The sequence below is a fragment of the Lampetra fluviatilis genome, chromosome 16, assembly GCF_964198595.1.
Source record: "Lampetra fluviatilis chromosome 16, kcLamFluv1.1, whole genome shotgun sequence".
NCBI lineage: Eukaryota > Metazoa > Chordata > Hyperoartia > Petromyzontiformes > Petromyzontidae > Lampetra > Lampetra fluviatilis.
The window spans coordinates 12,429,271-12,444,511 of record NC_136290.1 but is presented as its reverse complement, the minus strand read 5'-3'; the positions used below and the strand labels follow the sequence as shown (position 1 = coordinate 12,444,511).

Here is a 15,241-nt window from a genome sequence, read left to right as displayed (position 1 = left end):
CGTCCGGTGTCAATAAAATGAGAACCACTTTGTGGCGAAGATCAACCGTGGTTAGTCCTGTGGACAGACTCTTCCTCGGCCGTAGAAATGTGGAATTTCCACCACTGGCTCAAGGTTGTTAACAGGAGAAGGAGCGCCGCCTCAATGCTCATTCGAGCAGCAATTCGCTCGTGCCTTATTTTTTTTATATTTTTCTCGGTTCGTGGATTCCAACTCCGTCACATCCCGACTTCCCAACCCGCCGCCTGAGTGCCTCGCATCCCTGCTCCGGCTCGGGCCTCGCGAGATCCTCACGCGGTGATCACAAGGCGTCCGTCCTCTCCGTCGGCTGCTTGCTGCGGACCTCATTAGAGATAACGCAACCCAGGGGTCCTCTTTGAGCGAGCAGGCCATTATGTGGCCGGGTCTTTGCAGCCTAATTTACCAACGAGAAATAACATTGCGGGCCCTAATATCCCCTGGAACAGTGTGCCCTTTTAAAAGGAGTTATTTGTGACCTTAATGGAACTGACTTGAATGGATTTTTTGGAGAGGGAAGAGAAAAAAAAAAGGAATCCATGATCATATATATTGTATATCACATTGTCCGCAAAGTACGTGCGTATATACGCACGCACAGGCACAATGCGTGCCATCGATTGACTGATAGCCATATTCATGATGAAGTTTTTTTTGTTAGATGGCGCAATTATAAATGTGCCGTGCACTTGAATAATATAGGCCACGGAAGCCGAAATGATGGACACATAGAACCATTTTCACTCGTAGCTTTGTCAGTATTTTTTTTAAGGAATGTGTTTGTCGCTTAATGGCAATGACATCATAAGATTTCAAGAAACGATCATGTTCTTTGTGTGTCGCATTGTCCACAAATGTGCCTGCATACATGCAGACACAATGCATGCCATTGATTGACTGCTAGATGTAGCGCACGACTTTCGCTCTTATCTGTTGCAATCATTTGATTGTTTTAAAGACGGTATTGTAGCTTCATGGCAATAACTTGAATGGGTTTCCAAAATAATCCATCAGAATAAATATGATATATCGCAGACATTGGTGACAAAGATCCCGTATAACTGCTCCAGGCTGTTGGGGCAAGTGCTTTGAGTCCCGATGAAGGCCGGCACAGCGCACCAGGGTCGAGGAGGCCAGCACCATGCTCGACCGACTCTGTATTCCCACTACAGATGTTGACACATTGCACCAGGTACTCAATTAAGGCTGAGTCGACCTTGGGGGGGGGGGGCGCATGACCGGTTCAGATGCAGTATATGCCACTCATGTTAGCCGTGGGTCGTCAGGTCGGAGTGCAGTAGCCACTAAACTACCGCTCCCCACCCACAATGACAACAAGACAAAGATCCCCCATATAGCCTTTAACAGACTGTTGGGGCAGGTGCTGTAAGCGAGCACCTATGAAGGGCGGCACGTCACATGAAGAGGCGGGTGGGCAGCACCACACCCGGCCGCCTTTGTCTCCCTAGTGGCGAAATTTACACACCGCACTAGGTACTCATTTGAGGCTGAGTCGACCTAGGAGAGGCCCAGAACCGGGTTTAGATAATCACCGCTGGTGTTAGCCGTGAGTAGGAATCGAACTCGGGTCGCCGGGTTCTTGGCGCAGCGCGCTAACCGCTGCACCACCGCTCCCCACCCACAGAGACACACACACACACACCACGTGTACGAGATTGATTGACTGTTTCAGTAGTTCTCTTAAAACAATGTGTGTGGAATGTAGGAAGAGAGGGCAAGCTAATTTAATTCAGGCACCGAGCTTTCGTTAAGTGCTGCGGAATTGACGGGCTACCTACGTTTATGTATTTATACATATTATTTAAGAAGAAAAAAAGACCTCAAGGGCAGTGCCCGATTGCTGAAGCGGTTGGGGACAGCGTGAACCTCAGAAGTGAGTGGAGAAGTGAGGAGTGCCTAATGGGAGCGTGGGCTTGGAGCGTTGCACTTTTCAGACGAAAAATTCCCTGCGGGGGGGGGGAGGGGGGTGAGAAGGGACGCGGAGTTTGGGAGGGGGGCGGGGGTCGGAGGGGGAGGGGAGGGACGTGGAGCCGGGGAGGTGAGAAACCTAAATCCGGGGCGGATCAGCTGTCTGTAACGAGCGGATTCGGGGAAGAAGCAAGTCAGGTGCGGGGGCCACTAAATTCATCGCACTCCGCTCCCACGGGGATTATGGGGGGCGCCTTTCAAAAAGGTGCCGCGTCGCCCGCCCGACCGACCGACCTCGTGCCCACCCCTCTCCCCCCCCCCAGCACGCCCTCCTATTTTAACCGTGGGGGTCTAAAAGGTCGCCCGCGTTCCCGTGGGAGGCATCTAATCAGGGCCGGCCCGAGGCATAAGCGAACTAAGCGGCTGCTTGGGGCCCCCTGGCCACCAGGGGGCCCCCGAATCGTTTTTTTTTTTTACAATTAAATAACTTAAACAAGTGATATAAATGAATTAATGAATGAATGAATAAATGATTCAAGACAAGAAAATTCTGTCGACAACTGCTGCTTTGTCACGGCTCACGGATGTCACGGCTCATTGACAATTCGCGTGGGCGCGGGCGCGGGCGCGGGCAGGTGCGCGCAATTGTACGTCACGATCATAAATACGCCTAAGCCATGTCACAAAAAAGGACGTATCCCTCTGGTGCCGAAAAAAGAAAAAAGAAAAGGACCGAGGAGGAGAAAAAAGAGCGAGATAAAGGTATGTTTGCATTATTATTTACAGTATGTTTTGTGCAGCAGCAGCACAAATTGTGCTCACGTCACTTGAGGAAGCAGCTAGCTAGTCATGACTCATGATATTTTTATAAGCCATTTTTTATTAATACATAACCTCACTGTATTCGTTTATAATATTCGCTATAACATTATAGTGTGACATTTGTGTCAATAATCTTCTAGCACAGATGAGTCTGCGTGGTGGGAGGGGGGCCCCCAAATCAAATTCTGCTTAGGGCCCCCAAGAGGCTCGGGCCGGCACTGCATCTAATTTTAATAAGCGGGCGGCGGAGGTTCTCAGCCACCCCCTCCCAGGGAGAGACGTGCGGCTCTTTAACGCAAATCAATTTCCTTCAGAATCACCGCCACGCTCCAGGCATGGCCAGCATCCCATCATCAAGCGCGCGGCTTAATTTCTCACGGCCTCCCCTTCCCGTCCCCACCCCTCCCTCCCCTCCTCTCCGCTTCCACTTTCCCTAGACCGTGGGGGGTGGGTGGGGGGGGTGGTGGGGGGGAGAAATATTTTCTGGAGGTCAGCTCCCACAAAAAGCTGCGGCTGAAATGAAGCTCCGTCCGGAGCCATCCCGGGAAGTTAATGGACCGTGGCACCCCCCCACCCACAACACCCCCCATCTCACCCACCCACCCCACCCACCTCACCCCCCCACTCACCTCAACCCCCCCACCCACCCCACCCACCCCACAACACCCACCTCAGCCCACCCACCCCACAACACCCACCTCACCCCACCCACCCCACCCACCCACCTCACCCTACCCCACCCACAACACCCCCCCACCTCACCCACCCACCCACCTCACCCCCCCACTCACCTCACCCCCCCACCCACAACACCCCCCCACCTCACCCACCCACCCACCTCACCCCCCCACTCACCTCACCCCCCCACCCACCCCACCCACCCCACAACATCCACCTCACCCCACCCACCCCACCCACCTCACCCTACCCACCCACCTCACCCCCCCCACCCACCCACCTCACCCCCCCCACCCACCTCACCCCCCCACACCTCACCCCCCCACCCACCTCACCCCCTCACCCACCCACCCCACCTCACCCCATCCACAACACCCACCCACCTCACCCCACCCCACTCACCCACCCACCTCTCCCTACCCACCCACCTCACCCGACCGACCCCACCCACTCCACCTCACCCCACCCACAACACCCACCCACCTCACCCTACCCCACCCCACCCATAACACCCACCCTACCCCACCCACCCCACCCACCTCACCCACCCCACCTCACCCCACCCACAACACCCACCCACCTCACCCCACCCACAACACCCACCTCACCCCACCCACCCCACTCCACCCACCTCACCCCACCCACAACACCGACCCACCTCACCCACCCACCCCACCCCCATCGTGTGCACAACGACGCCGAGCGATGCCTCCTCTCCGCGGGGTAGTCCACAACAGAGGCAGCAATGAGCAGTCGACGATGATGGCATTGTCTCTGCCTCCTGGCGTCGTGCCGGCGTGAGGCACGACGGTCGGGATGAGTCATCGTTGGGGGTGTCCGCGTGTGTAGGTGGGGGGTGGACTGTCGTGGGGAGGCGAAACGTGGTGGTGGTGGTGGTGGGGGCAGAGATCTGTGTCTTTGTTGTGGTGGAGAGTGGTGGCGTCGCGGTTCGAAGCGCATCTAACCGGGCGACTCGAGTTCGATTCCCGCTCACGGCCGACACCAATGACGAATACTGTATCTGAACCTAGGTCGACTCAGCCTGAAATGAGTACCCGGCGCGGCGTATAAACATCGCCACTGGGGAGACAAAGGCGGCCGGGCGTGTTGCTGCCCCCCCCCCCCCCCCCCCGCTCGTTTACCGTTGCGGCGTTCATAGTCGCTCGCTAACAGCACTTGCCCCAGCAGCCTGTTTGAGGTTATACGGGGATCTTTATCTTTGCATTGAAGATTCGCAGCGTCGACGTTTGTGGCATCACAGCGCTTGACTCGCATCATAAACAAACGCAGCGGCGTGTTTATTTGATGTTCTCGTGTTTAATGCACCCATCCATTTGTGCCACTGTCCACTTATTGATTTCTCTATGTTAATATCACTCCCGTGTCTTTACAGCATTTAATTAGCGTATGATTGGATTACTCACACCATTTACTTACTTTTATTATCGCGTTAAACTGTTTAAAAATGAAAGTACACAAATGTATGTTTGTGTTGCTCAATGACCCAAGTAAGACCTCTTTTGGCACACGAACATTTTTCCATAATGTCTTTGATTTATGTAAATTCCATTGACGACTATTACGATATGATGAGCGTATGAGCGGTAAAATGTAAGTGCTGAGAAGTGTGAGAAATGGTAAGAAATGAATGAAACCCATTTGTGTTGTCACGATTGTTCCGTGTGGCCATCACGCTGTGGTTTTGGGTTTTTGCCGCGTGCTTATATTTATAGAAAAAAACAAGCCACTGGAGAGATTTAAAAACGATGTGAATCTAATATGTTAAAGCACTTTTTAGATGAAAGGGAGATTCAAGCCGGTCATCCCTCTTTTGACTCAAAGATACTGGAGGTCAGAGCCTGCCCATCACAGTCCTAAACGATTCCATTTAAGTGGCAAATAAAATGAAATCACTGCTAATTCACTTTAATTACCGGAGCGATCTGCGCCATTTATGGGAGTAGCGGCGGGAAGGGGTTTTGCCGTGGCGATGGTGATAATAGGAGAGGTTGTGACGTTAGATTAGCATGGTTGACTACGTAAAGTGAGACAGACGTTCAACATGCATACATATAGAGAAGTGGTGGTGGTGTAGGTGGTGGTGGCGTTAGAAGAAGAAGTCGGTGGTATTATTGGGTGGTGGTGGTGGCGGTGGCGGTATTAATAGAGAGATGCTGTTACCACGGGAGGTAGTATGGGTTCAGTGGCGGTATTAGAGGGTGGTGGTAATGGTATTAGAAGGTGGTGGTGTGAAGAGGACGGTGGTGGTATTCGGGAGGTTGTGTTCGAGCGCGGTGGTAGCGTTGCGGTGACGGTGGTGGTGGCGGTGTTATCGGTGGTGCTGCTCCTGCTTTTGTGGGAGGTGGCCGGTGCTAGGGCACTGGCGACGCTGCCGCGTCTGCAATGTGCCCAGGGCGGCCGGACTCTTTGGAAATCGCTTAATCAAGGCAGACGGGGGACATGGCCCGGTGACACGGGCAGGATGACACGAGTTTCGCGTGTGGTCTTGTCGCCACGACGAAGGCCGTGGCGTGGGAGGAGGATTTCATCGCCACCGTCAACTTTGGCTCAGTTGCTTTCATCCCAGCCCGACACGACCGACATGTACACCACTGCCACTGACACGTCACAATCATCACCTTAACACGCCTCTATCACAGGGCATAAAAAACGGGTTTAAAGCGCCCACCATTTGTGCATTATACAAGCGCCATCAGCAGCAACTTCCTAAATACGTGCATTGTCTCGTGTCACCGTCGATATGGATTTCCGGAAATGTCACCGACTTATTTGACTCTCATCGTCATTATCATTTTAACCACCACGACTCTTGACACTATCATCATCGTCGCTGTCACCACAAACCTTCACTATCACGACCAACGCCATCACCATCATCTGGACACACCACCGCCACCACCACAGACAGCACCATCATCACAATCATCACCATCATCATGAACATCCCACATACTGCTGCCAGCACATCATCGCTATCAGCAGCAGCACCATGCCTCGATGATGTTGGTCATCGTATAAGAAGTAAATAATTGAAATAAACAATTTCCAGCCGTTTATCAACGCACAGTTGGGTGAACGCCTCCCCATGCTGTGTCGGTTACGGGGGTTGTTAGAATGAGCTTCACGACGCAGGGCAATGCGGGGTTGGTGAAGGAAATGAATCAGAATCAGAATATTTATTTATAGAGGAGGAATCAACGGGGGGGGGGGGAGGTAGAACCGGTTGAGATGAATTAGCAAACACGTCAGTATTCAAAGGACACATGACGGATGTCAAGAGAGACATCTTTACACTGTGAGCCCAAAAATTGTTACAAAAATACCCTCGAATAAATGCGCCTCGAGCCTGATTTTGAAACTCCGACGCGGGACATGCCACTTGCAACCTTTACTTGAGCTGCCGACGCCGTCACGAGCTCACCGGCTCTGCACCGGGGCGCGTTCCGTGTGAAACGGCGCACCTTGTGTCGGCATGGCCACTCGCAGCGACAGCTGATCAGTAGACCCGCGGTGTTCCCTATTATTCTCTTTGCCGCTCGCCCGTCCGCCCACTCTCACTCGCTCGCTCTCGCTTACGCTCTGCTCTAGCACGTTTAACCTTTGACATCCTGACCTGGGGTTGACCCCCCACCCGCCCCCCTACCCCGGGATTGACCTCATGAAAGATGTCGCAGTTGCGCTCACGGACGCTGCGCGCGTCGGACGCTCGTGCAGGCGATCGGCAGGTGTGACGATGCATCGATTCGCCAATTATTATTGATTTTCTCAAGGTCCACGATAGATGCGTCGAAGTGTATGCGCAGCAATTTATGGTTATCGATCCGTGTATACGTTGTGTGTAATAGGTACCGGGTAATCCCGTACCCTGGGATTCACATCTCACTGGATATAATCCGGGTCGCTGGTGGACACGTGACTAGCAAGCCGCAGCCCACAGCCAGACGCATACTGGAAGTGGTGTGCTGGGACGTGGACACATTTTGAAGATCCATAATCCTGACAGATCCAGTTGAAATAAAGTCCTGGATTTAGCCACAAGAGGAGGTGCTGCCAGTCTTTGTAATTAAAACAAATGTTTGAGAATCAAACCGTGCCTCATCATCACCAACAACTGGCTTTCGGATTTTCCCCATGTTATGGAGTCAATGAGACCACGCTTACAATCTCATCATCACCACCAACATCTCGCTCTGTAGGTCTTCCCCTTGCTTTGCCGATCCCTGGGTACCACTCCAATGCCCGTATCGGTCACCTGCCCTCCTCCACCCAATGCGCCCTGCGCTGCCCTTGCTACGGCGCTGGCTCTACCAACCCAACGAGCCAGCCAGCCAGCCCACCGCCCCATCCGTGGCACGAGCTGCAGTGCAGCAGGGGGAAGGCACCCCTGGGTGTGGAGATTTCATTAAAAAATGACACACATAGAGCGGCGCGGGATCTTGACCTCGTGGCCCCGAGCTTGAATTGTCCTGTGTTACGATGGTAATCGAAAATTGCATTGTGGGGCCGGGCCACTCGGAATGAGTGCTTGAGCGAACGTGCGTGCGCCCGCGCGGGCAAGTGCGCGTGCGTGTGCGTGCATACGTCGCTTGCATGATGTCCTATTTTTATATCGCGAAGTGAACGCCACCTTCGCGGCCGCCACCACCATCATCATCGTCGTCGTTGTCGTCGTCTTCCTCCTGACTCTTTTAACACTCTGCTTCACGCACGGAGAGAGAGGTTCATCGCGTAACATCGGCGATGGGGAATATGCGGATCAAGGGCGGTGTAGGCAGTGAAACGCTTCTTGTGATAGAATTCCGGTTCTGAAAAAGTTAGTGCAAGATACTGTCAAAATCACCTTCGTCATTATCATCTTGTTTGTCTTTGTCATCTCCCATGTCCTATGTTTATGTATTTACCGATTAATTAAATCGATCGTCGGCGTATTGGTAGCACAGTGGTTTACGCACTCCACTATGAACCAATTGACCTGAGTGTGATTCCCAGCCGCAGTTATCATCGGTTTTGAGTGATATCCGAACTAGCTTCGATCCCCCTTCACTGAACCGATCCTCAGTGGATTGACAAAAAAAAGGGCTGATCACTTTCGGACGATCACCATCAATGTGGCATGAAGATGCTGCCACATCATTCTAAGAATGATGACGCTGCTGCTGCTGTTTCTGCTGCTGGTAGCGATGTTGACGATGTTGATACTGCTACGCTTTCCGCCGCTGCTGGGGCTGATGACGATGATGATGATCATGATGCAGAGACAGCAATTTGTTCTCGCAAACAAAACGGTGCATCATTTAACCTGTCCATAACTCACAGGTGATAACGCAAGGTCTGCTGCAGAGGAAGCTCCTGGTCCGTGTTTGTGCGCGACAGTGACGGATGTGCCGTGCGTGTGTACATGGCTGCCCCCCCCGACGGGGCAGCATTCACGCGCCACGAAATACTCAGCCACCTTTAATGATCCCCGTTCTTTCTCGCGTGCGCTGACTGAACGCGCTTGGTCGTAACAAGTATATGATGATGATGATGATGATAATAATACAACTATAAATATATATGTTGAACTTCTTTCGCACCAGTCAAGCCTCGGAAGCTCAGCAGGTTTCAACCTGGTTAGTACTTGGATCGGTGACTGCCTGTGAGGTCCAAGTGTTATGGTCTTGGGCTGCGAGGTGGCCCAGTAGAGGGCAGAACAGCAACATAATCTTGAATCTATCTGTGCAGAGTTTAAATTGTAATAGCCTGGTGGGTTTCTTCCCCCAGGCACTCTGGTTCCTTCCCACACACAAGGATGTATGCATGTTGAACTTCTTTCGCACCGTACGTAGCCAACCGCGCTAATCGGAGGTGCGGGAGACGGACACCACACATTAAACACCAAAAAAAATCGATTTAAAGCTTTCGTGACTGCAGGGATTCATATTCTTGGTTCTTTCGGTAAAGTCACGTAGAAGGGAAATAATAAAATAATATAAATATAAAACAATAAAAATTCTCACGACGTTTCGACTGCAACAAAAGCAATCATCATTTCCGTGGATTTCACACCTGATGATGATTGCTTGTGTTGCAGTCGAAACGTCGTGAGAATTTGTATTGTTTTATATATATATATTATTTTATTATTTCCCTTCTACGTGATTTTACCGAAAGAACCAAGAATACAAAAAAATTAGTTCTAAAGAAATTCGTTTTCGATCTAGATTTCAAAGATGATGTGTCGACACGGACCGAACACTTCGAGAGAGATGTACGTCCAATCATTGGATGTAGTGCGGAGCAGAAAACTACAACGATAATGTTTAAAGAAAGGATGAGAGGTCTGCCAAGAAGGAGGGGAGTTGGTGGCGATGGAGGACGTGAGGGGTGAGGGGGACGAGGAGGAGAGGAGTAGGAAGAGGAGTGAGAGGGTGGAGATGGAGGAGTGGAGGGAGACTCGCAGCGGAGAAAGTTGGGATGGGGGGCCGTGGGGGAGGGGGAAGGGGGGAACGGGGAGGGACGGCACGGTGGGGGGGGGGGGGCAGCTCTTCATCGTTTCTGTTAAGGGCGCTGGTTGTTAGAGCGGGGATCATTAAACACGATGGGGGCACGCGGGGCCACGTCGCTTCATTTACTCGGGGCCGCCAGTTGTTAACACCGGCAGCATTTAACGGGGGGGGGGGGCGTCTGGGTAGAGAGGGGGGGGGCCTGTGGGATTACTGTTCGGACTGCACTTGGGAAGGCAGCGGCAGTCTTGAACGCACAATTATAATGTTACACCTCTGCGAACCAGACGTTGACGCGAGCATTTGGCCGTTTGTCTCTTGGCCAAATCACTCAGAATACCCCAGCCATCCAGCCAGCGTCTGACGCTGTCAGGTAGAGGCTCAGCGAGGTCGATAGCAGCCCGGATTGTGTTTAGACGGCCGAGCCCCACTAGACAGGCGCTGGGGGCTGCTTGCGACGAGGTGGAGGAGGAGGTGGCACGCTACGGACCGCAAGTCCATTGTCTCTGCCGTCACCAGTCCGGTGAAGTGTGGACAAACGGGGGGGGGGGGGGGGGGGGGCGATGAGTCAGGCCAGGGGGTCGGCAATCTGCTGGCTCCGGAGCCGCGTGTGGCTCATTAAGGACTCATTTAGTGACGTCATTCGCGATGCATTCGGATGCTCTTGAAATATTGAGGGCTTTTTTTTTTACTACCGAATTCTCGAAAAAAAATGGCTCTTCTTTTTATTTTGGTTTGCTGACCCCTAGGTGAGACCCTTCATCTAGCAAGTGGATCGTCTAAAGTGTGGTCCGTGTACGCGATGGCATTGGCGTTCTTGAACCCGCGTCTACACGATGGTGGGTCACGTTGTGGACGTTGGCCGTGCGTGCGTACGTTGAGCTACGTAGCCAGATTCGTGCGTTAAAGCCGGATGACTCCTGGTTTTTTTTGGGTTTTAGATGCGTTGGTGTCTTTGTTTTTATTGTTGTTGGCGGTGCAAGCGAGCCGGTGTTTGTATCTTGCGCATCTTTGGCGTGGCGCGCGATAAGATTTGGCCGTTCTTGTGTCGAGACGTCAGTCTGCAAACGGGGAGGTTGTCTTTTTGCAACGTCTCACCTTAAAAAAAAACCTGCCTCTCAATTGAGATGCACGTTGAAATATTTCTGCTTCTGGGGTTAGAGTTTTTTTTACATTAATTAACCAAATTGAGTAAATTGGCTTTAATTGCCGAGTGCGAACTATGCGGTATTTTTATCGGTGCGCAATTTTCGCGACACATTGAGCCAAACAGCCCAGGAAGACATCATTAAAACCACATTTGCTTCTATACGAACAACGCATTTTTGTGTTTTTGTTGCTTGTACTTAATCAACGCTTAAATGTATGACTTAATAACGCGGGAAATTACAAAGCACCTTTAATGAAATGGCACTTTTTTTAAAATGCACGGCGTCTTCTATATTTAATTCGGTGGTTAATTGAACGCCCACCACCACCCCCCAAGAGGGCACAACAACCTTATAGGGAGGGCGGGAGTTCACAGGCTGCGGCGTGGATACCGTGCAGGAGACATTTCAAACGGGTGCGGGGAACGTCGTTGGCACATTGCGACTGCTAAACGCGCAGGTTCACAGCGCGAGACAAGTGCCTTCCTAACGAAATAAAAAAAACACACACACGGACACGCAACGATTGCCTTACTAACGCCCGGCGCAAACTAGCGGCGTCAACAAAACGTGATCTCTTTTTGTGTTGTGGCCTTCGCAACCTCGAGACAGGGAGGACAGGCACAAGTGGCGTGTTGAACGGGGACCCGCCATGCCAAAAATGTTGAGGACCACGGATTTCATTGCTTCATGGTGTGTGGGGGGGGTAGGGGAGGTATCAGTGTGCGTTTGTAGTGCGGCGGTTAGCGCGCTGCACGCTCTAACCCGGCGGCCCAAGTTCGATATCCGTTCATGGCCAACACTGGTGAGGATTATCTGAACATGTCCAGGGCCTCCCCTAGGTCAACTCAGCCTTATAATCAATGCCTGGCACGGTGTGTAAACATCGTCACTTGGGAGACAAAGGCGGCCGGGCGTGCTGCTGGCCACTCACCCCCTCATGCGCCGTTCTGGCCTTCAGAGGTGCTCGCGAACAGCCCTTGCCCTCAAAAGTCTGGCAAGGTCACATGGGGGATCTTTGTCTGAATTGTTTATTTCAGTGTCGCGTGTTCCCAAGCGGTGCCTTCGCCATATTAGGGTAATAAACACCATCACGAGTAATTATTTATATGTACAGGGGAAGCACGCAGCACAGTTCGTCGCATTATCACAGGTCTATGTTGCACGACGCTGCAAACACGGCGGGCAAATTAAACGCGAGTAAAGCCATCATCGCCAACTCACGCTGATTTATTTAGAATTTGTTTTCCTCTCCATGCGCGGTGTAAATTTGTGTCCTCCTCGGGTGATTCAAAACAACATTACAAATACCGAGGTCGCAATTCCAATTGCTATTCGTTCCGAGGGAACGCCAACCAGCGGGGAGATGGAGTGGTGAAATCAGCTTTGTGTGGCGGGTGCCGGTTGGGTGGACGATTACATCGCAGGGTCGTGAGAAAATGGCAATGACGGCTCTTGGAGGCCTTTATTCAGCGGTGGATTTGCACTCTGGGTGGAGTGGCGGCGCAGTGGTTAGCGCGCTACACTTTACATCCGAACTGAAATTGATTCTCGGCCACGGCTAAATAAATAATGAGTGATATCTGAAACGGTCCTGCGTTTTCACTTTTCACCAACCTGCGCTGACCGGCGTGGTGAAGTATGGTCAAACAACTCTCATGACCGACGCAATGTGCGCAGTCCGTGACCCAGCAGTGAATTGAGCAAGGGCTGACAATGATTACCTTATTTTTATTATTGCATTTCACATTTGAACCAAAGTCTTAAGAGCAAATTAAATTACAGTTTGGCACTTTGCCTAGCCCTCTCCTCGACCGACTCAGACTAAAAACTACAAACTGTATGCCCTTGTCATCGAAATCGACACTGATGACTGGCAACTGCACTGGTCCGCCTTTAGGTCCACTCAGCCCAATGTTACCCACCTGGTACCATGCGGTCAGCATCAGCACCAGGGAGACAAAGACGGCCAGGGTGCAGATTTGCGTGCACGGCATGTTCCTGGTCATGCCTCTCACTCCCCCACGGTGCCTCCGTGTCTTTGTTCACAATCTCCATCGCCCACTGCCGGATGGAGCTCTCCGCAAGCCCTCGCCGCCTCTCACAATCCTGCGGAGCAACGATCCGCCCGGCGCCTGCCACAACGATCCGATCCGACGATTTCATCACTCCGTCTCCTCGCCGGGTGCTCCGTCCTGGCCTTAATGGGTGCTCGCTAACTCCCCCCCCCCCCCCGCCGCCCCCCACCTTGTGTTAAGCTCTGCCGCGCCGCGTGCCCCCTTGGCTCGAGTTCCCACGCGACCGCTCCGCATTGATTGTCGACACTTTTGACGCGGGACTGCGTCATGATGGGCAGGGAGGGAGGCCCTCACCGCATGCCCCCCCCCCCCCCCCCCCGTGCTGCTGTGCGTCTCGTGGAGTGGAGCCCACGACGGAGAGAAAAGGGGGAGAGCAAAGGGAGATGGAAGGAAGAGCGGTTGGGGAGGAGGAATGCCGGGAGGGGGGGGGGAGTTGAGACACGGGCGATGTCAGAGTCACAAGAATAGGGGCAGCCAAGGTCACTCGTTTGTGAGTGTGACTTTGAGTTTGCGCCTACGTCTGAGTCTGTGTGTGTGTCCGCGCGTCTGCATCTCTGTGTGTGTGTCTTTATCCCAGTGCGAAGTGTAAACATCGCCACTGGGGAGACAAAGGCGATCGGGTGTGGTGCTGGCCATCCACCCCCTCGTGTGTCCTGCCGGCCTTCATAGGTGCTCGCTAACAGCACTTGCCCCAACAGTCTGTTAAGGCTATACTGGGGAATATTTGCCTTTTATTTGAGACTTGTGTTTTGTATGCCTCTGTGAGAGTGTGTTTGTAATGTATTGTGTGTCTGTGAGTGTGCATGCATTTGCGTATGTAAGTTTCTGTGTGTATGAGAGTTAATCTCTGTGTGTGAGAGTTAATCTCTGTCTGTGTGTGAGAGAGTTTATCTGTGTGTGTGTGAGAGAGTTCATCTGTGTGTGTGTGTGCGTGTGGGCGTCTGTGTGTGTGTGCGTGCAGCCTGTGTGTGCGCGCGTGTGCATGTTGCAGGCATTGTTTTCCACACCCTCATTAGGCCAGGTTTTAAAAAGAAAAGAGACACTCATTTAAATTGAGGTCAGGCGAGGTTTCACAGGCAGTAAATAACAATGACAACATTAGCAATAAACCGGCATGTCTGTTCGAACACAAGCACTCCTCCCTGACTCGAACCTGGGATGCACCAGCCTTGATTTTGTATTTAATGAATGAGACGTTCAAAAGCGAGCGCCTCCACGTGACGGTGCTCCCCTCGCTTAATGCGAATCTTCACAGAGGAGGCACGAGCGGAGCTTTAAAAGCCCCACGTTTAATAATACAAACAAGTGGCCACCTTTAACACAACGACAACACCACCAGCAGCAGCAGCGATAATGACAATAGGAGTCAATGCCCCTTGACTCGGGGAAAAACCTCCGAGGCTTCGTACCCACAACGAGACGCCCGCTCGGGCCCCCGCGGTCTCGCGCTCATTCTCGAGTCGCGGCCCCCCTGCCCCTCTGCCCTCTCGCCGGCCCCCTGCTCCCCTGCCCCTCTGCCCCCTCGCCGGCTCCCCTGCCCCCCCTGCCCATCTGCCCCCTCGCCGGCCCCCTGCCCATCTTCCCCCTCGCCGGCCCCCTGCCCATCTGCCCCCTCGCCGGCCCCCCTGCCCCCCCTGCCCTCTCGCCGGCTCCCACGAAGGACCGCACACGCACACTCCTCCACAAAAGGAACCCTCGCATCATTATCCACCAAGGGGGGGGGGTACGGTTGTCCCTCGGGGTTAGATGCTGTCAGTGAGCACCTTCTTTGGGGGGGGGGGGGCTCTGCTCACAAAGAGCTCGCTCACTCGCGCTCCTCGTGGGTGGCGCTGAGCCTCCTCGAAAATGATCGCTCCCAAAAATAGCGGCCGATCTCTTTCCCCGGCGCGAGGCTCGCCGCCGTGCTCTGAAATAATTGTCACGGCGCACTCGCTCGCTCGACCCGCCGCGCGCGTGAGTGCGCGCGTGCACGTGCGAGTGTGCGTGTGCTTAAAAACGTCAGCGCCGGGGAGACAAAGACGGCCAGGTGCTGAGCTGACCACACCACGCCCTCGTGCGCCGT

The 15,241-nt window shown here is 53.0% G+C and overlaps 1 protein-coding gene across 3 annotated transcripts in view; it reads left to right on the top strand.

Annotated features, from left to right (window-relative positions):
• The window catches only part of LOC144936557 (tetraspanin-4-like), a 110,188-nt gene that overhangs the window by 76,465 nt on the left and 18,482 nt on the right, over window positions 1-15,241 (top strand). The window lies entirely within an intron of this gene.